The sequence below is a fragment of the Toxorhynchites rutilus genome, chromosome 3 (genome assembly GCF_029784135.1).
Source record: "Toxorhynchites rutilus septentrionalis strain SRP chromosome 3, ASM2978413v1, whole genome shotgun sequence".
NCBI lineage: Eukaryota > Metazoa > Arthropoda > Insecta > Diptera > Culicidae > Toxorhynchites > Toxorhynchites rutilus.
Window position 1 is genome coordinate 7,537,945 of NC_073746.1, and position 23,579 is coordinate 7,561,523.

Genomic DNA, 23,579 nt, shown 5'->3' on the forward strand with positions numbered 1-23,579 from the left:
GAACAAATGAGTTGAATAATAATATTAATATTAAATATGTGTACCTTAAAATAAAAGTTGTTCCGATACTGCGCTCTACTGCCCTAACCAGGGAGAGACAGAGGCTACGCGCTATGGATCAACACAATAGCGCAAGAATAGCTCACACGGTCACGTGATGTTAATTCCCGTTAACGACAGCCACACGATGGCGATCCCGTTATGCCGATGTTCAACAGCCGCCAAGGGCTGCAAGCTGCAAGAGCGCTGCTTCCTTTGTTCCACTTCACAAAAGGTCAATTCGAAAGCGGACAGCAATGACCTTCACTCGTACACTATACCAATCGCACAATAGTAAAAGTGGCAACGCACAATAACGACACTGAACTTTACTCGTCAAGAGTTGGATAGCGAATGAAAATGATTTTAAATCCGTTCATTTTTATTCGATTGGCGTTGCTCAAGATATGTCTTCATAATTGTGTAATTTATATTCGGATGCGGATTGTTCAACTATATTTTGCACGTTTCCGTGTTGGCAATCTAGATAGGCATTGAAACTTCGCAGATAATAGAAAAACAAAGTATTACAAGTATTTCAAATTAATTTTGAAAATTCAAATTTTCAAAATTAAACTCATATGAAACGCATGCTTTGTTTTGCTACTCATTTCTCTGTCAAGAAACCTCAATGTGCCACAGCAAAGCGTGGCAGGGTACAGCTAGTAAAATTTGAAACAAAATAAACTTAAATAGAATTAAAATTTTACTTTATGCGCAATCATGTCATTTCCTAAATTATTCTAATAAAATAAGGAAAAATGTCCACGTGGACAAAATGAAAATGTCCACGCTTGTCCACGGAGGGGGACGGGGGAGTGTAAATCGTGCTTTTTCTGTCCACGTGGTATGTGAACAGCTTTTGAGCAAGTATAAATTCAAATAGGATGATGCTGTGATTACATTAAAAAGTTGAATATTTACCGAACCATGATTAAGTCCCAATACGCACATTAACGCACGACAAGCAGGATTGTTCTATTATACTTGCAGAGATCCATCGATTCCATGGTTTTAAAGACCCTTGTACATATAAACATCAGGCAACAGAAACCAAACGAAAAAATATCCTTCGTCATGTTGGTTTGCTACTCATTCTACCAGACTAAAAACTATTTAATAAATTATAAGGATCCGAAACGTTATCTTCACAATATTAATGAGGACTTTACTTTTCTTAAAATTTACCCTTTTTGTGAAATAATTTTCAGCTATACATCATTTGTTCCACAAATCGAGTATATTATTATTTTATTTTTCTTGTAATTATCACGAAAACATTATTTCCACCAACGGAAGCTAAGCATGGATATCCAAGAATCCTACCCTTATTTTGACATTAAAAAATCCTGCTAGTTGGCTGTGTTCACCAAGAGATGTCACTCCAACCGTGCGTCATGCTTCCCCAACCGTTTGTATCCTCGGTTTGGGCGAATGTTGGCGTGTCCTATATGACACTTATATCTGACATTTCTCCCATTCAGAACTATCCATCCACGGGATGACGATGGTCTGTGAATGGTGAGTGTGTATTTTGATACAAATGTGCCGATAGTTTTATGTTGCATTTTGTGTGGTTTAAAATAAATGTAGTTGTAAGTGCATGTTCTGCTCGTTCTGTGCTCTTCTAGTTCCACACATTATAGAATAGACATGACCGCTATGTTTATGTAGTCCAATATTGCCACTTATGTTGGATATCCTATTAGAACATCTAGGGCTCACACATAAGTATCTTGTAGTCTTGTTTGTAGTGGTATCTTTAGCTCTCTCTCCGGTGTTGACCAGTGTTTCGAAGATAGGCGTCGGATTTCCATGCTTCAAAGTGGAGCGGTGCGGTTCAGTGTATCTCGTGTATCGGTCTGTGGGTTAGTTTGACTTTTGCTCTCCGTTCGTTCGCATCGCATGTTGGTCCGTTTCGCCGTCGAAGTGCCGTTGCATACACCTCCACATCACACGCCTCGGCAGTGTTTTCCTTTTGCGTAAGTGTTTGTACAAGGCCGGGGATGATACCGGCATTTGCATTTCTTTTGGTTCAGGGAACCGAATGCTCACCCACCTGAGGAGCGGTGTGCGCGGGTTCACTCCACTTGCGTGCCAATAGTTCTAGACAATTTCGGTGAACAGGGCTTGGCCCCATGGGTTTTTGTGTGTGACTTGTGTACAGGAGAGCTAATGTATGTTTCGGTGAAACTGTGTGCCGCTATTTGATCCCGGGATTTATCTCGAGCAAGTGATGCCATCGTTCTTGCAGTGAAATTTTTTAGTGTCTTAGAACGCCGAAATTAATTATGTCTTAAGTGGAAAAGCAACAGTGACAATGGAGTGCAAATTATGATCAGAAAAATCGACAAATATGAGTAATTTATCCAATGGTTGTAGCATACGTTGCAGTGGGATGATGACATCATTGCACAGAGGAACATTAATACGCTTCAAATTGTCGGTATCTGGATTCTTGTTTCGAGGCAATTAGAACGGCCTAATAGAATAATAGAACCAATTTTATCTTGATCTAAAATAAGAAATATGTTATGCATGAAATGTTTTGGACTTGGTGAGCGTAAAACTATTTCGATGAAATTATTGAAATATCAACATAATAAAACAAAAACAATTGTATTCTCACGTTAGGACAAACGTATTCCTTCGTGTGAAAATTTATGTGATAACAAGCTACAACAGTTAGTTTGATAAACAATAGTCTGTAATTGATTCTTCGCAACTGATAACATGCGAATATAATATGCAGTTCAACAACAGAAAATTCCTTCCACATTTCATGCCCTTTGAAACATAAACAAAAAATTTCAAGCACATTAAAAACTAATACGAAACTAAAACGTTGCTTTACAGGTTATAAATGTAAAAATTTCCACTTCAAAACGAAACAAATCTTTGAACAGTAGAAGGACGACGCAACGCAATCTTCACGCTATCTACTTGGTTCGTTGGTTTACTTACTATGTGGATTAGAACGATTAGCGTCGATTCTTTGGTTTTAGTTCTAGCACACTGCAATTTGTTGTGTGCTCTTGACCGCTCTAACTTTACTGTTGGAATGACATTCTTATTAACAGTTCGGCTGAAAAGTACATAAGGTTGACGTCTAGATGGCGCCTCTTGCGAAAATCTATTTGACTATCACAAAGCACCATCTTTCAATGGACACGTGTCAAAATTTGATAGCAATCGATCGATTGGTTCGTGAGTTACAGCATTGAGAGTGAAGCAACTTTTGTTATTGTGAAAAAACTATGGATGGGGCATATCTATGATATAACCGCAAGGTTGACGTAGGACTACCGTTGGCTTAGTAATCAATTGTGTTTCTTGAATTAGCAATAATCGCAACTCGGATTTTCCTCATTGGGTACGATATCGCCGCTGCGCAGAACTATCTTTTGTGTGAATTGATTAAATTATTGATTAAACTAGTGAATGAATGAATCAATTTACGAATTCAATTACAAACAAATCCCAGTTTATGTCAATTCATGCATTATAGTAGTAGTTATCAACATTTTGCCTAATCATCAAACGGTATGCGTAGAACTTCAGTGAGTTAGCAAAACGAATTCCGAAGTGTAAAAATGCATGGGGGTATAAAAGTACTGCCGACTTGGATGTATCTGCAATGCCGATTTCCCCATCTTCTTGGTTTCGGAATCTATGTTAGGAAAACATTCCAATTTGCAGAAACTCAAGCGACTACAAAAGTACTCACAGCTTGCATCTATTTTGCAATGCCGATTCTCAGGCTCCATGGTTTAGTAGTCGTTGCGCAATCATAACTGAGTGGATTTTCAAGCGTCACTTGCTTATATACCGATTTGTGTCATTTCAATAGCCTGTTTTGAAAGCAATTTTAGGGCTATTGAAACATGTTTTTGGATCAAGAAGTAACGAACATATAACGCGTAGACATTTTATCTTCCGAATTAAGTGTTTATCAGACTATTTCGTTCAGTTGTTTAGGAGGTATCAACGCTCAAAATCTCGTTGCTCCGGCGTAACGCTTTCGTTTTCGAAACTTTGAACTTACACCCCAGTATAGAAATGATAGACGTAGTCCTACGCCAAAAATATAAAAATCGCAAATCAATGAAAACGATGGCAAAATTGCATGAATTGGGCTTCGAATTGCTTCCGCATCCACCGTATTCTCCAGATCTCCTCGTGAAGAGAATGCTCGCTTGCAAGAAATTTAAGACCGATGATGAAGTGATCACCGAAACTGAGGCAATTATGTTGAATAATAATATTGAATTTTGCAAAAAAAAAAATGGTGTCACTGTGTTATTTTATAAACTTTTCAGCCGAACTGTTACAGATTACTCTACTGCAGGTGCAGTTTCTAGCGAGAAATCACATTTTATATGAACTTATGATATGGAATCATATCTATAATCAATCAAAACTGGTATTCTGGAATTAAACTATGATGTCAATCATTAATCTTTCATTAAGGGTGCCAAATCAGAAAACAGGCCACGTTTTTATGAAATAAAGTTAATGTTAATAACTATTTTCGCTACGAGCGGAATAGAAAAAACGAAGGGGATAATGAAAAGAGAATATTTGCGACGTAAACTCCACCCTTCCGCTGTAAGAACGCTGTCGTTAGCGTATAAATATTGTATCTTCGCTGAGGGAAATTTTCAGTCTGTTTCTATATCCAAAGCAACGAACACTGCTTATGCTGCTCGTTTTGTGTCAACTTCGTTTCTCCTCGAGCGAATATTTCACTCGCTGTGCATCTGGCATTGCAATCAACACATCGAGCCGAGCTATGGCAAAGCAGGCGTAATCATAATGTTTTTCGCCACATTATGTGGGGAAAAATCAAGCTGTGTCATCATCGACGGCTCACAAGGATTCTTCTGCTGGAATGCTATATGTGATTTAGCTTCGCGTTCCAGTTGCAAAACTGTCTCCACCGAGAATGACTTCTACGCAATACAACTGCCACTGCACCTCACCAAGTAATTATCTATCCGAGACAAATAGTACTAACAAAAGAGTTTATTTTGAGAGGAATGCAAAACGATTATAGGTGTGTGTGTGTGTGTGTGTATATATTAAGTCACGTCAAGCCACCAGTGTTTAGTTTTGTGTGTGTTGCTTGTTTTCGTTGCGCGAAACTTTCCGATACAATAATCTTCTAGCTTTGTTAACGGTTTCTCGTGATGTTTCATTTTTACCGATGCGTCTGTGTGTTACCGTCAGCGTTCTCTGTGGAACGCTTGTTTGGTGCTAGTTGAATGACGATGCACGGAAGATAGCTATAGGTGAGCTACCATTAAGCAACACTAAACAACCGTGCTTCATGTTGCCATTTTTGTTGGTTTTTATGGGTTGTCAAAGATATAGTGAAGTGGTTGAGGAAGATGGAATAACGATGGGTGCTGGTGAAACAAATTTTTAATCGCATGCGGCCGAGTGTGTGCCAAATGCGAAAATGCGTGCATTGGAATGAAGAAACAAATTGCGATATATGACCAGTTCGTGTATTGTGGTGAAATCGCAGAAAAATATGGTTTTTCGATCGAAGCGATTTCGAAAATCTTGAAAAAGCATAACACGCTGGGCACAGTAGAGCGGAATTTCGGATGTAGGAGGCCTCGTGAAACCTCAGTTCACACAGATCCCCTTATTCGCCCTGTTCGGGTGATCCAGGAAGAGTTGGGCCTCAACATAACTAGTCGAACTGTGAGCAATCGACTTCATGAATCAGGTTTACATGGCTTCTTCAAAAAAGAAAAGCCATTACTATGGGAAGCCAATATCAAAAGGTTCCTGTATTTCGCAAAGAAACATGCTTCTCACCCTACTGCCATTTGGAAGAAGATTGTTTGGACCGATGCTTGGGCTAAAAAACACGAAGAAGCGTCAGCGAACGCGTTGATTGAAGTCTGAGCGTCTGCTATCCAGATTTACTCAGGTAGTTAAACATGGGGGAGGATCACTGTTTGTGTGGGGCTGTATTTCCTGGTATGGGGAGGGCAATCTTGTCAAGATCGATGAAAAGATCACTGGTGAATCATACGAAAATTAATCAAGCAAATGGAACGAAATTTGGCATGTGGAGGTTTTGGGTTCGATGGTGGTTAGACACTCCTCCTGATAACGAAAAATATTTTTTTGGCGGGACGAAGTTTGCTGAGTTAGCTAGTTATCTATAAAAGTACTAAAACACTATAATATTGATGTTTGCTATTTTAAAAAATCTTGGGAAGTATTTTCTATTCTCGGAAATTCCGCTGTGAATAATTTCAATGAGCTTTCAATCAATCACCCTGGCATCATTGCTCACATAATTTCGCTGCCATCTCCCGTGTCCTCTCTCGCACACGTCCGCGGCTACCTCTCACCTGTTGCTACTAGCATTGGTTTGCTCTTGCGAATGGACCATATTTTCAGACTTTCCGTCTTTCGTCTTTTGCACACACCATTCGAATTTTGCCCATCATTTCGTCACATACTATATTTCTTTGCACTGGCGAAAAACGGTTTCGTGTGGTTTAGGTTGGATTCTCACAGCATAAAACATATTTTTTTCTGCGACCGGCGCTGATATCATCACGCAAGGGATATCACAATATGTTTAGTCACGTGCCGCAGGCTCACTAGGTCATACACGAAGTGAATTCAGCCGCGTGGTTGTCCCGGTTCGAATGTCTCTATGGCTTCCTCGCGATTGTTTCGATAGTGATCCTCCCCCGCGCGCGAAGATTGTTTCTGTCTACGTAACTCAGCGGTTAAAGCTTCTGCGAAAGAGGCTGTGAAGTTTTTCGATTCCGGTGAATGAATTCGGGGATCGTGTGTTTGCTGTTCTCTGCGGGTGTGTGAACATTCGAGCGTTTTCTTCGGTTTACCTATTGGCAGCGTTGCCCCCTTACTGGGTAAGTGTACGATAATTGGTTTTCGGTTTCTGTGGTTAATTTGTGGACGATAGTCATCTGTGAGGGTGTTTGAACCTATGGCTCGATGCTGAATGGGCCCTGAACTCGGGCTACAAGTGGTTTCTTCGAACCCGGTTTTGGGTTGCAACCAAGAATTTTGAGCCTTAAGGCCCATTTATACGTTGCTAGTAGCTGACTTCACAACGAGCAGCTACTGACCCGGTGAACTCGCTTGACAAATGGTTGACTCGCCTTGTCCGTTCACACAATGTGAGCTGCTGACAAGAAACTAGATACTAAGTACGGGTTTACCAGAGATGCCAGACGATTTTTCAAATGTCCATCAAATAGTCAGAAACAGCAATCAGGTCCGAATTTGACAGATGATTGATCCGAAATCAACTTATTTATTGGCTGTTTTCGGCTTAGGTTTTCAGTTGAATTTATCATTACACAATTTTAAATTTTATCGCGAGACACACGCTGGCCGTGTTTACAAATACTTTGTGCTGAATTTCTTTGAACTGAGGGTACTATCCGAAAAAAGCAGAAAGAAAAAAGGATTCGGGCCAGGAATTGGATGCAAAGAAAAGGAGTAACAAATACAATACTGGAGTAACTCCACGATGATGATCCCCGAGAGTACAGAGCAGTGTTGGAAATAACACCTGAAAAAGTGAAAAAACTGTTGGATTTAATTGCTCCACAAATACAACGCCAATATACACTCATGAGTGAAACTAGAAATGATGTGCCTTTCTTCTGGAATATGGAATATATATCAGATTATTGTCGCTATTTTTTAGAACCTCGAAAGCATCCATAGCTTAATTAATTCCGAAAGTATGTGGTGCTACAAATGGCAGTCTAAAAGATTTTTCAAAATTTGATTTACTTCGCGTTGACAGCAGCTTCGTGTACCAATTTGTGAAATGAAAATGATAGTAGATTCGCCGGAGGAATAAATACGTCTCAAAAACTAAAATAATGAATGAAAATATACTTTTTTTCAAATCGAATATGTATTCTGTTTCTTAGAACAATACTTTTTTTTGCAAGTTGTGAGTGAATTTTGAATGAAAATTGTGCCCGATGATGATTTTATATTTAGATTCCCAATAAAACTGTCTCAATAAGAAAACGTGCCCCGCCAGTGTGCCAAACAAAATAACAACGATTCCGTTTAGAAACTATTAGGGTTTTATTTGTTTTTCCAATATTTTTCAAGTCTATAAATATCTTCGCATATTTTCAAATATCTTAAAAATAGAGACATTTGTTTACATTTGGCATCCCTGATTCGAACGCTAAATTCTGTTTTTTGACGTTTTGAGGGATGCGAGTGCGAGTAAATTCAAAAAACTTTGAAGTAGCTCGCACGCCGAATCACACATGACACTAACTGGCATGATGTGTTCACACGGTGTGAGTAGCTGCACTGCAGTAACTGACTAGATCGACTCGTATGCTTACTCGCACCGTCTGAACCCGGCTTTAGGGCGCATGTCCGACGTTGAAACGTGTGTGCATAATTCTCGGGTGTGTATTTTGTTGTGTTTACTAGCGAGAGTTTTGTGTTTGCGTGTTCGTTTACTGTTGTGTCAAAGAACACTGAATAACAAAAAGTGAAATGAGTTTCATTAATAATTTATGGTGCGGTATAAATGATTCTCGAACTCTACCCCTGTGTGATCTTTGATTCGGAGCGTTGTATGGAGTAATGTCGCCATACATTTTTTATCGCGTTATGATGAAAGGTCAAACGAAAATACTCATTTCCACGAAATTTTGAATTGATTCAAGCATCGCAGCCAAACATATATGTATGTGAATAAACTATGATTAGTTTTCTTGTTAATATGGTAACTTTGAATGATTTGGTATTACAGGGAAACTTCGATATAACGTACCCTCGTTATTACGTACCCTCGATATAACGTCACTCGATATAACGTACATTTTACCTCGATATAACGTACACATTTCCAAAGTGTAAAGGAAATTTTTTTTCAATATTTTTTTTCTGATAAAACAATGAATTACCGGTATTGTGATGCTAAAACAAGTTTTGTACCTTCAATAAATCCCGAAATACAGCTGGTTTTGTGATTCCGGATTCTAAATGAATCAAACTTTAATCAACAGTACGAAGGAAAACATCATGAGAAAGGCTGGCTTCGTCTTCTGATTGAAGTTATTCATTAACTTTACTAAAACAGCAACACAATAATGTATTATAGACTACGTTTGTGAGTACTTTATTATGCTTCGATATAACGTACAATTCGATACAACGTACAATTTTGAAAGTGAAATGTACGTTATATCGAAGTTTACCTGTAACATATTCAGGACCGCACGTTTTGGGACAAACTGGAACAGTTCATTTGTTCGGATTCCACGAATGAGATCGTTTTTTTCGGTGTGAATGAGACGAAGGCGAGCCATCGGTAGGTCTTGTTAGATTCCTGGCAAGCCAAGGATTTAGCCATGAAATGTAGAAAACATGGGTTATTTCGTTATCCATCCGTAACAGACGGAACGCGAAACACGAGAGACCTCGTGAGCGGTCCGCAATGTGTTAGTACAACCTAAACCATTCCATTACTACTCTTCAAATTGCAGAAAATTGGAATGGAACGAAGACTCTTAAACTGGCTCAATTCTTATCTAACAAACCGTGAACAAATTGTTCATTTTCAAAATTCTCTTTCAAATCCAGTTAAAGTCACTTCGGGAGCCCCACAAGGCTCTTATCTTGGTCCTCTTCTTTTCATTCTGTACGTTAATGACATCTCCTTCGTTCTCAAGCGTATCAATTTACTTGTGTATGCCGACGACATGAAGCTTTTCGCGGAAATTGGAAATGAAAACAACATCGAAGCATTTCGAAACGAAATACGTGTATTCCATACTTGGTGTGATAAACCAATCTCTGATGGTGATTTTGAATTTCATTAATTAAGTGTATGGTTATTATATGGATGAATCCCAACAAGATCAACCATCAGTGCTAGTCTAAACAAAAACAAGTTCCATTCAAATTAATCAGATCATTATCATATAATTCGTGAACGTGTAATCACTGCACAGATTGAATCTCAAGTGGTGGCCGAATTACTTGTGTGTAGACACGCACTGCGCCAAGCAGATAAGATAAGCGAAAACATTGTCATTTGAGGCTCAACAGGTAATTAAGCAGCAATTATCACGATGGTAGCATGGTTATTAATTAGATTATCTCTACGGATGAATATTAATTGCCATAATTTTAGGCAATAGAAATTCATTATCACTAAAGTCTGCTTCATTTAATATTGGAACACAAACAATTGCGTGTAGTTCAGTCATTTATTAACGAATTCATAATTTGTTTTTCATACAAATGTAGCATTTTCTTTACTCTTTCATAAAAAAAAATTTAAAAAATTATTCATTGCTGTTTCGAAGAAATTCTCGTACTTTTCCCGTAATACGGCACATTAGGCGGCGCACACCCTTTTCGTCCACCGTTTTGGCGATTTGATTCCACCAGTTCTTCATTTGAGTCATGTTCCTAACAAGTTTTCCCTTTGCCTTAAGCCTCCGCTTCGTGATTGCCCAGTATTTCTCTATCGGCCGGAACTGGGGGCAGTTTGGGGGGTTGAGGTCCTTCGGTATTACGCTGACCCCGTTCGTTGCGTACCATTCCATAACCGTTTTGCTGTAATGGCAGCTTGCGAGGTCCGGCCAAAACATTACTGGACGGTCGTGGGCACGAATAAACGGCAGAATCCGTTTCTGTAGGCACTCTTTTTTGTAGACTTCTGATGTCATTGTCTTGTCAGTGAGAAAGACTTTGGTTTTCTGTCCACAACTGCATATCCCCTGCCAAATCATGTACTTGCGGGCGAATTTATCCGCAAACACGAACTTAAATTTTGCAGGTACATCCCCCCGAGCCGTCGCCAAATAAAATTTTTGACCTGGGATTTGCCCAAAGTCCGCCTTCACGTAGGTCTCATCGTCCATCAGAATACATCCGTCGAACTTGGTCAGCACTTGGTCGTACAGCTTTCGAGCACGGATTCTGGCCACATTGTTCTGCTTCAGCGTCCGATTTGGCTGTTTGCTGGCTCGGAATGACCTTACTGTGAGCGGCCTGGAACTTATTGGCCAAATCGCGGTCTGAAAGATTGGGATTCCTCTTGACGGCCTTGATGACTTTCCCACGCAGTTTCCGGTCGACAGTTCCACTCCGACGCTTCGAATGCGGCTTCCGAGCCGTCGTCAATGTTTCCTTGTACTGCTTGATAACACGCCATACGGTATTTCTGGGCATTTTAAGCTGTTTAGCTAGCTTAGATGCCGACAACAATGGATTTTCAAGAAAACTGTGCACAATTTTATCTCTCCGTTCGGCTTCCATGGCGGTTGTTTACAAAATGCTATCGTTTGGCGTTATGACATAAATACATGGTGAAAGGTAATGAATTTCCCGACACGTGGGTGAAAAAAGTTTCCAAATCCGTCCACTAGGAGCGCCACAATGAGCAATTTTCCAATATTAAATGAAGCAGACTTTACATACTCATCAGATTTATGGATTTGAATTCTGGAAAAGGTAAAATTCTATAACAGCGCAGACTCGATTATATACAGTTTCTGTTTTCTTTTCACTGTATAGAATCGAATCCTGTATATAATTGAGCCAAAAAAAATTTTTTTTACTCGTTTTTTTGCACATGTTTTTCGGTTTTTGAATATAAAAGAGGAATTTGATTTTTGATTCATCCCCTTAAAGTCAGAAAACACCTTTCACACATGAAAAAAATAAATCTATCGAGATTCTCTCAGGAGGTGATACACGATCATATTTGATGAAAAAAATCCTTCTATGCATATGTTCGAATTTCAACAATGACAGAGTTATAGATTTTTTTGACGTACGACTATGTCTTTCATTTCTATACCGGGGTGTAGAATCAAAGTTTCGAAAACGAAAGCGTTACGCCGGAGACCGAGATTTTGAGTGTTAATAGCTCCTAAACAACTGAACGAAATGGTATGATAAACACTTCATTCGAAAGATAAAATGTCTACGCGTTCTATACTTGTTACTTTCTGATCCAAAAACATGTTTCAATAGTCTTAAATTTGCTTTCAAAATAGGCTATTGAATTCACCAATCGGTATATAAGCGAGCGCCGCTCGGAAATCCACTCAGTTCTAATTGAACAGCGATTGGAGCATGTTGTCGCTGTTGTGGTGAAGCTCTTCATTTATCATGAAAGTTTGGATCGAAAAAGATCCGGAAAATAATCTGCCAGTTCCTCTAGGAATTTAAAAATACATTCATGTGAAAGAGTTTATTTGAATGTTTTCTATCCATGTAACACTGTGACCAAATATGTTTCAATCAAGTGTTATTAACAGATGGTTATCGAGTTAGCATTAACCACTGGTGGGCTTCCAGTATCGAGGAAAATGTGGAAATATCTAATCGTTACTGAAAATAATCTGCCAGTTCCTCTGGGAATTTAAAATTACATTCATATGAAAGAGTTTATTTTAATGTTTTCTATCCATGTAACACTGTGACCAAATACATTAGGTTTTGTGATTTTTCAATCAATCGCAATCAACAGGATAGCTTCTGAAGATTATTCTTCCCCATCAGTAGGATATTTCCGTATCCAATATTGGATGCATAAAACCTTGTGCCTCCAACGTAACGCTCTCGTTTTCGAAGTTCTCCAAATATTCATTCATTCAGAATGAATTCAGATTCAACTTCATACAAATGATCTCTAAATCAACGATAGTCCTACGTCACCCTTGCGGTTATACCATAGATATAACCCACTTCCTGTTTTTTGTTTTCGGGCTCTGTTGCCTCAAACTGTCTCTACATTACAAAGTACGCTACGGAAGTTGCTTTCATTTGAAAGATGAGAAAATTTAGTACAGGATATAGTAGTGGAACATCTAAATTAGTGGATTTGAATAACATTTTGGAAGTGAAAAACTTATAAGTTGATAATTTCAATGTGTTATTATTAATTTCATCCTAAAAAATATATATTAAACTAGATTGTTTCTATCAATTAAATTGAAGCTCTCTAACCGCTCTACAATTTGTTCTTTGACACTTCTATCTTTCTTAATTTGGCTGCAATATCGATATAAACAATTCCTGGTGAAAATTAAAGCAAAATCTTCAAAAATCACAATTTTTACCCCACTGTACATGTAATAGCCACTTAAATTAAACCTTAACGTTGAAAGGTTCCTTTTCTTCTTGAAATAAGTCACAGTTGAAATTAAAAAAAAAAATTGTTTTGCAAACTGTATATAATCGAGTCCAAAATTGTATATAATCGAATCACATATAATCGAGTCCGGCCTGTATTACAATTCGGTCTCTTCGTATAAATAGGGATACCAACTGGGGACAATGAGAATTGGGACTTCACAATGTTACAGCATAGCATTATATCATTATAGAAAGTATTTGTCTTTACACAACATTATTTGAGCTATTTACAACCTTTTATTAAATATTGAAAGGCACTGTGTTGATCCTTAAGTAGGGGAAGACGGGGTAAGACAGCCCTCTAAGAAAACCAATTTTTAGTTAAATGTCCTTCAGGATTTCCCCTATTTGTTGTGCTGCATATTTTTGAATATATAATAATGTTCTATTAAAAAATGTGGAACCGTTGATTATATAACTTTGTTGGCGTTTTTTTAATAAGATTTGAAATGATAAAAAATACATTTCATTTTGCTGGCGGGGTAAAACGGACCATTACGAGATAAGACGGAGTAATGCTATTTTCAAACAGTTTAGTCTAGTGAAAACAACAGGATCAGTGTTGTCTAAGCTACTAAATGTTTAGGGTTCTTCATAAACTACACACAAACTTCTGGAAAGGCCATCCATATTCCACGTGCAAACTTTTGAAAACATTCGTGAAAAATTCACCAAATTTTCGGAATCTATAAGTACTAATCTACGTGGGTCTAAAATCTCTCAAAATCTGTTCACGTGAAGTCTGAATGACCCCGAAGTAGGCATTTCTAGTTTCGATTCGATATGTTGTTTCGTTCAGCCAGCTCGAATGTCAGTTCCTTGACATCTCGCATTGTGATGGCGTAGAATCGATTCTCCAGCTGCAGCAAATGCTCCACCAGTTCTTGTTCCTGAGTAGTGGTAAAAACTGGATTAATGGATCCGAGCTTCATCGTCGGTGATTTATTGGTGGTTCTAGAAATCCAAAAACTGGCTGAAGCTGTCCTGTTGGACATGCCGTTATCCACTGCCGCTTAAGCCATATTCCGCTTATCCAACGTCCATTGCATCCGCGAGCAAAAAGATTGTATTTTATTTGATATGATATATTGATATATTGGTTACCTTGAAAATTAGATCGTTTGCAACCACAATGGACGAAAACTTTGTTTTGTTTACAATTTTTTATTTCGTGCGCTCAAGTGTTGCAAGGTGTTTGGAAATGACAAAAATATGCTATCAATGCTTCTTGCGTAGCAAATTTGCCAAAATACTGAGGATTTCTTATAAAACTAGAAGTGATCCGTCTTACCCCGCCGGGTGGTCTTAACCTGAGAGAGAGGAGCCAGCTGAATGACAGATAGTTTGTTTTCTTCTTATTATATTTACGCATTCTCATCAAGAAAATTCCAAACTGACAATTTCAATCAAGCAAGTTGTTGTCATTCATTTATGAGAAAAGTGTTCAAACTTGACGTGAAGTTTTGTTAGTGAGTACATTTGTGCGTTTTATCCCCGATTAGATTTTTGACATAGGACTGCGTCCAACAGGAATATATGGGGGGTAAAAATTTGAACACTGATCATGTAGGAAATAATAAAAGATGTACCAGGTCAGCCCACATCATGGCTTCTAGCGGCATCGGCCCATTCAAACATTTTTTACTTTTGATAATTTCGATATAGTTGTCCTAAAGAATTATTTCGATGATTTCTAAAACAAAATCCGAAATTAGAAGCAAACCGACCTTTATGATTTGTTTGTTGGTGGAGATCTTGTGTGAATTTATGGGTGTTTTGGGCCCATTTGTGACTTTTTCCGATCGTTCATTCAGTTTTCGCGAATTCTTGTATTCTTTCACTGGTTCCAGGTTGATCTATTGCTGCAAGCTCGACGAATCGATTTTTGCAATGTGGGCGATGATTGTCTATCTCCGATGCAATTTGAATATGCAGCGTTCTTCCAGGTTTTTTACGCGGTTTTTTTTACGCGGATTTTTCAATTAACGCGGTTTTTTTACGAGATACGTATCCCCCGCGTGAAAAAAACCTGTGTGTATGTGGAATACATAAAATAAGAGAAGGGAGGCGATCTGGCGTAGTGGTAACATCCATGCCTCTCACGCTGAAGGTCACGAGTTCAATTCTCACTCCCGACATTCTTCCAAAAATGGAAGTAAAAGTGACGAACCAGCCAAATGAGTTGAAAATCACTATAATACAGACAAAAAAAAAATAAAAATAAAATAAGAGCTAATCTTCCAATGGAAATAGCCAACATTGATTTCTCTCAGGTGCATTTTGAGGGAATTTTGTTTGTGTCCGATGGAAATAATACTAGGTTGACTAAAAAGAATGCTGAGTCTGCATTTTTAACAGGCATTCGGATGAAGATGAGAATTATACTACCAGTCTCTCATCATCTTTGCCATGATATTCCTGCCCATCACTGATGGACCATTCATATGCAATATTTAAATTTGACATGCAAGTTTAATCAAGGCAATAGTATCACTGAAGATCCAATCGAATTGACCGATAGTGAAGGTGAACCAATAGTCTTGTCCAAAAAACTAAAAGGGTCAAGATTCTTTCTCCCCTTTATGTGTGATATAATTTGTATACCACTTCCCATATACAACATATCTGTCGCTTCCAATCAGTCTGCGTAAATGTTGCGCTCACTCTGCCCTCCCTCACAACACCCACTTCCCGTTTGTGACATTGATGAGTGAACATTTTTTGTGCGAGTGTCGAGCGAGTGCGAGCAGGAATGAATTGTCTTTCTCAAGATTCATTGTACTCCTAATAAGTGCTCGAAAGATGTAATCTTACGTTGATCGCACTTGATCGAAGAAATTACAAAAAGAATATATTTGACCGCAGTATTTTGCTTTCGGGCAGCCACACCAGCAGTAGCAGCAGCTTTCTTCTTGCTAGTCGCCTTCTTCACAGCAGCAAGTTTGTTTTTGTTTTTTGCAGCAGTAACTGTTCCAAAATGATCTAACCGCTGTACGATTATAATTGAGTGGAGCTGGCATCTACTTATATACAGATTTTTGTGATTTCAATAGCTAGCTTTCAAAACAATTTTTGAGCTGTTGAAACAAGTTTTTGGATCAATAAGTAACACACATATAACGCGTAGACATTTTATCTTTTGAATGAAGCGGTTATCATACCATTTTTTTTCATCCGGCGAAGAGGGTTTATTGCTCAAAATCCTGTTTCTCCAATGTAACACTCTCGTTCTCGAAGCTTTGAACTTACACCCCAGTATAGAAATGAAAGATGTAGTCCGACGTCAACATTATTTTCACATAAAACGTCTTGCAAAAAAATGTCATGTTGAAATTTTCTACATATTTCAATACTTCCCCTTGGTTCACCGTGACTGGTTCGCGCTGACATAAGTGTGATCACAACAAACGCGAGCTGGCTCCTCTCTCTCAGGTCTTAACCCGTCTTCTCCTACAAAGAATCTGAACTATTTCCATCAAGCATTTGGGGAGAAAAGTATATATCCACAATGTCATACAAACACATATCTCATTACTCACATCGGGTGACATAATGTGTAATGTGTGCGATCATTCCCCGGAGATAAGCTATTGTTATTCCATGCAAGCATTGGATCGCGTGTTCGCCTCGGAGGAGAAAATGAAACAGTTTAAGTAGTGAAATTAAAAGCTCACTACCGTTGCCTCATAATCGCATCCACATGTGTGTCGACTATGTGGAGTGAATGGGTGACGACGATAAATGAAACGATAAAATCGATTGCTGTGGGTGTATATTTGGCGGATGAGGTTCTCTGTTGACAGTTATTATAGAATGGGGGTTTCCGCGCGAGTACATGTGATGATTCCAGTTCAGTAAGTCACGAAGAACAGATAGGCGTGAATACAGAACGTTCAAACTGATTAGAGACTCTGGAAGTTTGGTACAGTAATGTTGGTCCTGTTGATTTGAGGACTGCTTTTTCATTTTAGTTTTTTCATTATTCTCGAAGTTTAAATAATATCCAGTTCCACGTACAACATCGAGTCTCTCTCGTGATGCGCTTGCATATCACAAGGCACAGAGACGCTCAGCAGAGAAGTGAGCTTACTCGATGCGTGATCCATCGAAGCGTTTGCATTTGGTTCGCTCTTTTGAAAATCAAATCGCACGGGAAGGGGTTAAATAATATCTTTGAAAAACATTATAAATATTTGAAAGAATCAGTCATTGCAGACTAACCTGAAGTAGCATGAACGGTGTAGTGAAAAAAAAATGTGTTGACTGATTTCTTCCGCTATCTTACATATTTTTCAAGTACCATCACAATGCCAATCACGTACTTCTGCCGATGTCGCCATCAAGTGGTTCCTACTATACAACAAGGCGATTGTGAAATCTGACCATTCCTAATGTTTCTGATGACGTATCGAATATTTAATAGGGCTTTATGGACGCAGTCTATATGGTCTATATAAGAATATTTACATTCACTCCCGGAAAATTGGGGAAGCGGATAGCTTTTCCTAGTGAATAGCAATTACATTCATACAAACATATCACTAATCGGGTAGTTAACTTTTATAGAAAGTTCACAGTAAAGGCAAAACTATAATTTTTTTTTATTCTTTGGACTATGTACCGTTCTGAATCATATTTCGGACACTTTGTAATAATAAAAATGCTAATAATGAAATGCTTAATGGCCTGATGATACCTTCTATATAGTGATTCTCAGATTTTCGTGAAAATTGGTAGTTTTGATCTTTATCGTAAAACATTTGACCTGTATTTATTATTTTTTCATTAGGGTGACCATTTCCATTCTAGGGTTGTCCGAAAAATCAACTTTTTCCTCTTTTTTTTTTTTCAAAAATGACTTTTTTGAAAAAATCATGACTTATGAACTACTAGACCGATTCAGATGATCGACATATCAAATTAAAGCCATTCACCAGGTCTTTTTTGAAAAAAATACTGTACCTGCAGAAAATTTGAATTCTGCTCCCGTTATTATTGATTGTATTCGTTTTTTATTGTTTTTATAGTCTCGGGACCAAAGGCGCTATATTTGGATTTTTTTGGATGATTTTTCACAAAACATATGTCGAAACCGAAGAAACGTTTTTTTTTTTTCGTTTTTAAGTTTTTAAGTGATTTGAACGCTCAGGTCGGCCAGGAGGAGGAATTCAGACCGGTAATTGGTAGGTTCAGCGCCCATCAGCGAACCAACGAAAACGGCCTAAGACTTATCGACTTCGCTGCCTCTAAGAACATGGCCATACGTAGCACCTTCTTCCAGCACAGCCTCCAATACCGTTACACCTGGAGATCAGCACAGCAAACAGAAACACAAATTGACCACGTTTTGATGGACGGTCGGCACTTCTCAGATATCATCGACGTCAGAACCTATCGTGGCGCTACCATCGATTCAGACCACTACCTGGTGATGGTCAAACTGCGTTCTAAACTGTCAGTCGTCAATAACATAAGACACCAGTGCTCACCACGGTACCACCTACGACGACTACAGGAGCCGAACGTTGCTGCAACATATTCGCAGCGTCTTGAAGCTGCGTTACCGGGGGTAGACGAACTGGATGCTGTTCCCCTCGATGAATGCTGGAACTCCTTAAAATCAGCAATTAGCAGCACAGCAGAGACCGTCATCGGGTATGAACAACGAGGACAACGGAACGAATGGTTTGACGACGAGTGCCGAGCGCTCCTGAACGAGAAGGATGCAGCACGCGCAGCCATGCTGCAACGAGCGACTCGACAAAACGTGGAACGATACAGACTGAAACGAAGGCAGCAAACACATCTCTTTCGGGAAAAAAAGCGCCGCCTGGAAGAGAAAGAGTGTGAGGAGATGGAGCTGCTTTATCGTTCTCGAGAATCGCGGAAGTTCTTCAAGAAACTAAACGCCTCGCACAAAGGCTTTGTGCCGCGGGCCGAAATGTGCAGAAACAAGGAAGGAGGCATCTTGACGAACGAACGCGAGGTGATCGAAAGGTGGAGGCAGCACTACGATGAACACCTGAACAGCGCGCAGACAGGAGACCTAGACGGCGTTGAGGAGGACTACACCGGTGCAATGAACAACGACGACGTACCACCCCCGACGATGGGTGAAGTTAAGGAGGCCATTAATCAGCTCAAGAACCACAAAGCAGCTGGTAAGGATGGCCTCGTAGCGGAGCTCTTCAAGGGAGGTCCGAGAAAACTTGTAGAGTGTATGCACCGGTTGATAGTCAGGATCTGGGACACAGAACAGCTACCGGAGGAGTGGAAGGACGTGGTAATCTGCCCCATCTATAAAAAAGGCGACAAGTTGGATTGTGGGAACTATCGTGCCATCACAATCCTGAATGGTGCCTACAAAATTTTGTCTCAGATCCTCTTCCGCCGCCTATCGCCAATAGTAAGTAGATTTGTGGGAAGTTATCAGGCCGGATTCATGCCCGGTTGCTCGACGACGGACCAGATTTCTACACTGCGGCAGATCCTCCAAAAGTGCCGCGAGTATCAGGTCCCTACACACCACATCTTCGTCGACTTCAAGGCCGCATATGATACAATCGACCGACGACAGCTATGGAGGATCATGGACGAACACGGCTTTCCCCGAAAGCTGACAAGACTGATTCAGGCAACGATGAACGGTGTGCGGTGCAGTGTGCGGATCTCAGGTGAGCTGTCGGAATCATTTGAGACTCACAGGGGACTTCGACAAGGCGATGGAATCTCCTGTCTGCTCTTCAACGTGGCGCTGGAAGGTGTTATGCGGAGAGCGGGCTTCAACATGCGGGGCACGATTTTCAACAAGTCTAGTCAGTTTATCTGCTTCGCCGACGACGTGGACATAATCGGAAGAACACATGCGACGGTAGCCGACTTGTATACCCGACTGAAACACGAAGCAGGGCTGATTGGGCTTGGGATCAATGCGTCTAAGTCTAAATACATGCTAGCTGGAGGGACTGATCGCAACAGAGTTCTTCTTGGTAGTAGTGTTGTGATCGACGGCGACGAGCTCGAGGTGGTAGAGGAATTTGTCTACCTTGGCTCGTTGATAACAACTGACAACAACAACAGCCGTGAAATTCGAAGACGCATTGTCAATGGAAGTCGTGCCTACTATGGGCTCCGCAAATCCTTGAGGTCCAACAAACTCCGACCCCGTACGAAGTGTACCATGTACAAATCCCTAATTCGACCGGTTGTTCTCTATGGGTACGAAGCATGGACGATGCTTGAAGAGGACTCACAAGCGCTTGGAGTTTTCGAACGCCGAGTGCTCAGAACAATATACGGTGGTGTACAGGAAAGCGGAGTATGGAGAAGGAGAATGAACCACGAACTGGCGCAACTTCGCCGTAGAGCTCAGCATTCAGAAAGTCGCCAAGGCTGGACGAGTGCGATGGGCAGGGCATGTTGGAAGATTGCCGGACAGCAGCCCTGCAAAGATGGTGTTCGCATCGAATCCGGTAGGAACAAGAAGGAGAGGAGCCCAGCGAGCGAGGTGGTTGGACCAGGTGGAGCAGGACTTGGCAAGAATCGGTGCAGCCGGGAGTTGGAGAACTGCAGCCATGGATCGGGACTATTGGCGAAAAATTGTGAAGAAGATCTAATCTCTCAATGGGATGTAGTATCATTATAAATAAAAAGTTATGATTTTTCAAAGTTAACCGATGTTTCGAAAAATGATTTTTTTCCAACACAAAAATTCATTACTTTTGATCTACTGGACCGATTCAAATGATCGACACATAAAATTAAAGCCAATTAGATAGAATTTTTTGAAGAATATTAGACATGCGAAAATAAAAAATGGATTTTGATTTCGTAATTATTTATTTTATTGGTTTTTTTTTTCAAAGTTTACATGGTTTCGGGACCAAGCATGCTATATTTTTAATATTTTTTCTCGAAAGCTGAGGTTTTTTACATAACATATCCAAAATCAGAGAAGTGTTATTTTTTGATGATTTTTCAAAGTTAATATGTTTTCAGTCTTCGTTCAATATTTCTATTCTGGATGTATGCGACTAAAATTCAATAAATTGGAAAATTTGTATTTTTTTCAAAAAAGCAAAGTAATTTTTGGAAAAAAGTGATAAATGATTATTTGGACCAGTGGTTACCTTTGAAAAATCAAAAACGAAAAAAATGTCACTTTGGTTTCGACATATGTTATGTGAAAAATCCTTAGCTTTTCAGAAAAAATATTAAAATATATAGTGCCTTTGGTCCCGAGACTATGAGAACAATTAAAAACGAATACTAGAACAGAATTCATATTTTTCACAGGTGTAGTATTTTTTCAAAAAAAACCAGGTGATTGGCTTTAATTTGATATGTCGATCATCTGAAGTAGTAGTTTAGTAGTTAAAAAGTTATGAATTTTCGAAAAAAGTTATTTTTGGGAAAAAAGGAAAAAGTTGACTTTTCGGACAACCCTAAAATGAAAATGGTCACCCTAACAAAAAAATGAAAAAAATACGGGTCTAATAATTTGCGATAAAGAAAAAAATTAACACTTTTGACGAAAATCTGAGAACCGCTATATCGGTTTGGCATGGAATGGCTGTATATTACATAAATACATAACAAAGGCACTTACCCGTTCCGTCCATAACGTTCGGGACTCGTCGTTAACAAACACTTATCACAATATAAACAATAACATTGCAGAAGCAAAACAATAACAATCGCATTGTCATAGGATATGAACGTATGGAAACGAACCTGCTATAAACAAAGGCCCATTGTTTATAGCGAATATTCTAGAATACCCGAGCAAAACTGCAACAATAGAATTTACTGTAGCGTGTACAGTATAAATAGGACATGAAATGTTCAGTGGCGATTAAACTATTGTAGAGAATGTTCAGTTACAATAAGACCATCAGAGGGAAATGTTCTGTTTCAAATCAACCATCGTAGTGAAATGTTCTGTCGCAAATAAACTTTCGAAGTAAAACAGTGAATTGGTGAAACTACCTAGTGTTCCGAAGTGAAGTTAACCCTTTCCCGTACCACATCGAGCCTCACTCGTGGGTACTTGAATAACATAGGGCGCTAGAATGCTCAGCAGGCTAGTGAAATTACTTGATGTGTGACGTATTAAATAATACGGAAAGGGGTTAAATGCCTGGTCGATCGAAGTACCAAAAGTATCGGGAAATGTTCGATTCCAGTTTCGAGTCCGCCAGTCGCCGATTTTCTCCCGTAACAAAAACTATTCAACTTTTTTGGACGTAGAACTACTTCTTCCATTAGGTTTGCCAAATCAGAAAACAGGTCACGTTTTTATGAAATAAAGTTAACGTTAATATCTATTTTTGCCGCGAACGGATTTTGACGATTTACATACCAAACGAATCAAAAATTCCCCAAGATTTGTTTTTCATGCTATATATTACAATCCACTGGTGTGTACACGGGTATCAATTGATGAAAACTAGAAGGATTTCCATTCTCCCATACATTTGCTCTGCTCATTTGTGAGCTTCCCTACCCATGCCGTCAATAACGAGCAACTTATCGGCGATCAACGAAAGAGAATGATTAAAAGTCTCCGTGCACAAATAAAAGAAGAGGAAGAAGATCGAAGGGATTCCCCTTGACTATTTGCCTAGAGCATAAATATTGAATCTCGCTGAGGCAAACTTTCAGTATTGTTCTAGATACTAAGCAATAAAAATCGCTTGTTTTTCATTGTTTTGCGTCACCACATATCTTCGTTTCGGATTGAGCTGTGGATGCGACCAAATAACTTACTCACAGATGTCTCTGGCATTGCAATCTTTACATCAAACTCATGCCATTCCATTAAGGTTCTGAACTACACAATTGTGTGGGGAATTATCAAGCTAGGGTATCATCGGCTCACCAAGAAAATAACAGTTCTGGAATTTCGCGTGTGATTTGGTTTCGCATGACAGTAGCAAAACTCTCCACCAAGGATGACATCTAGACCGGCAATATCAACAGGGAAGGCCTTCTGTTGACGAGAACGCAAAACGGAGATAAGTGTGTGTGTATATATAGTTGCTTCAAGCCATCGATATATGGATATTTGTGTGCATGCGTGCGTGCTTCGTGACCCGTGCGTAAAAATAGTAGTTACATCTTCGCTACGCTGAAACCCCATTTGTATCTGCTCTCGTGTGCATTGGCCCTGTCGCGGAGCAACAATCGTTTAATTTTTTAGTGCTATGATGGACGATTGTTTGGTGGTGCAAATTATGCAGTCGTGATGATGAATATAAAGGAGTAGAGGGGAATATTTGCGCTAGGGTATGTATAATGAATCTATGCTGAGGCAAATATTCTGTCTTTTTCATTACTCG

The 23,579-nt window shown here is 39.3% G+C and overlaps 1 protein-coding gene across 4 annotated transcripts in view; it reads left to right on the plus strand.

Moving 5' to 3' along the window:
• The first annotated feature begins 1,458 nt into the window (after positions 1 to 1,458).
• Positions 1,459 to 23,579, plus strand: part of LOC129780105 (peroxisomal acyl-coenzyme A oxidase 3) — a 40,348-nt gene continuing 18,227 nt past the window's right edge. The window contains exon 1 of one of the 4 annotated variants that reach the window (XM_055788042.1): positions 1,459 to 1,560. The gene's annotated coding sequence lies outside the window, so the exon portion shown is untranslated. Of the gene's footprint in view, positions 1,561 to 1,863; positions 2,022 to 6,510; positions 6,945 to 8,619; positions 8,768 to 23,579 lie in introns of those variants that run through there. The other 3 variants (XM_055788041.1, XM_055788043.1, XM_055788044.1) reach the window with 3 other exon arrangements.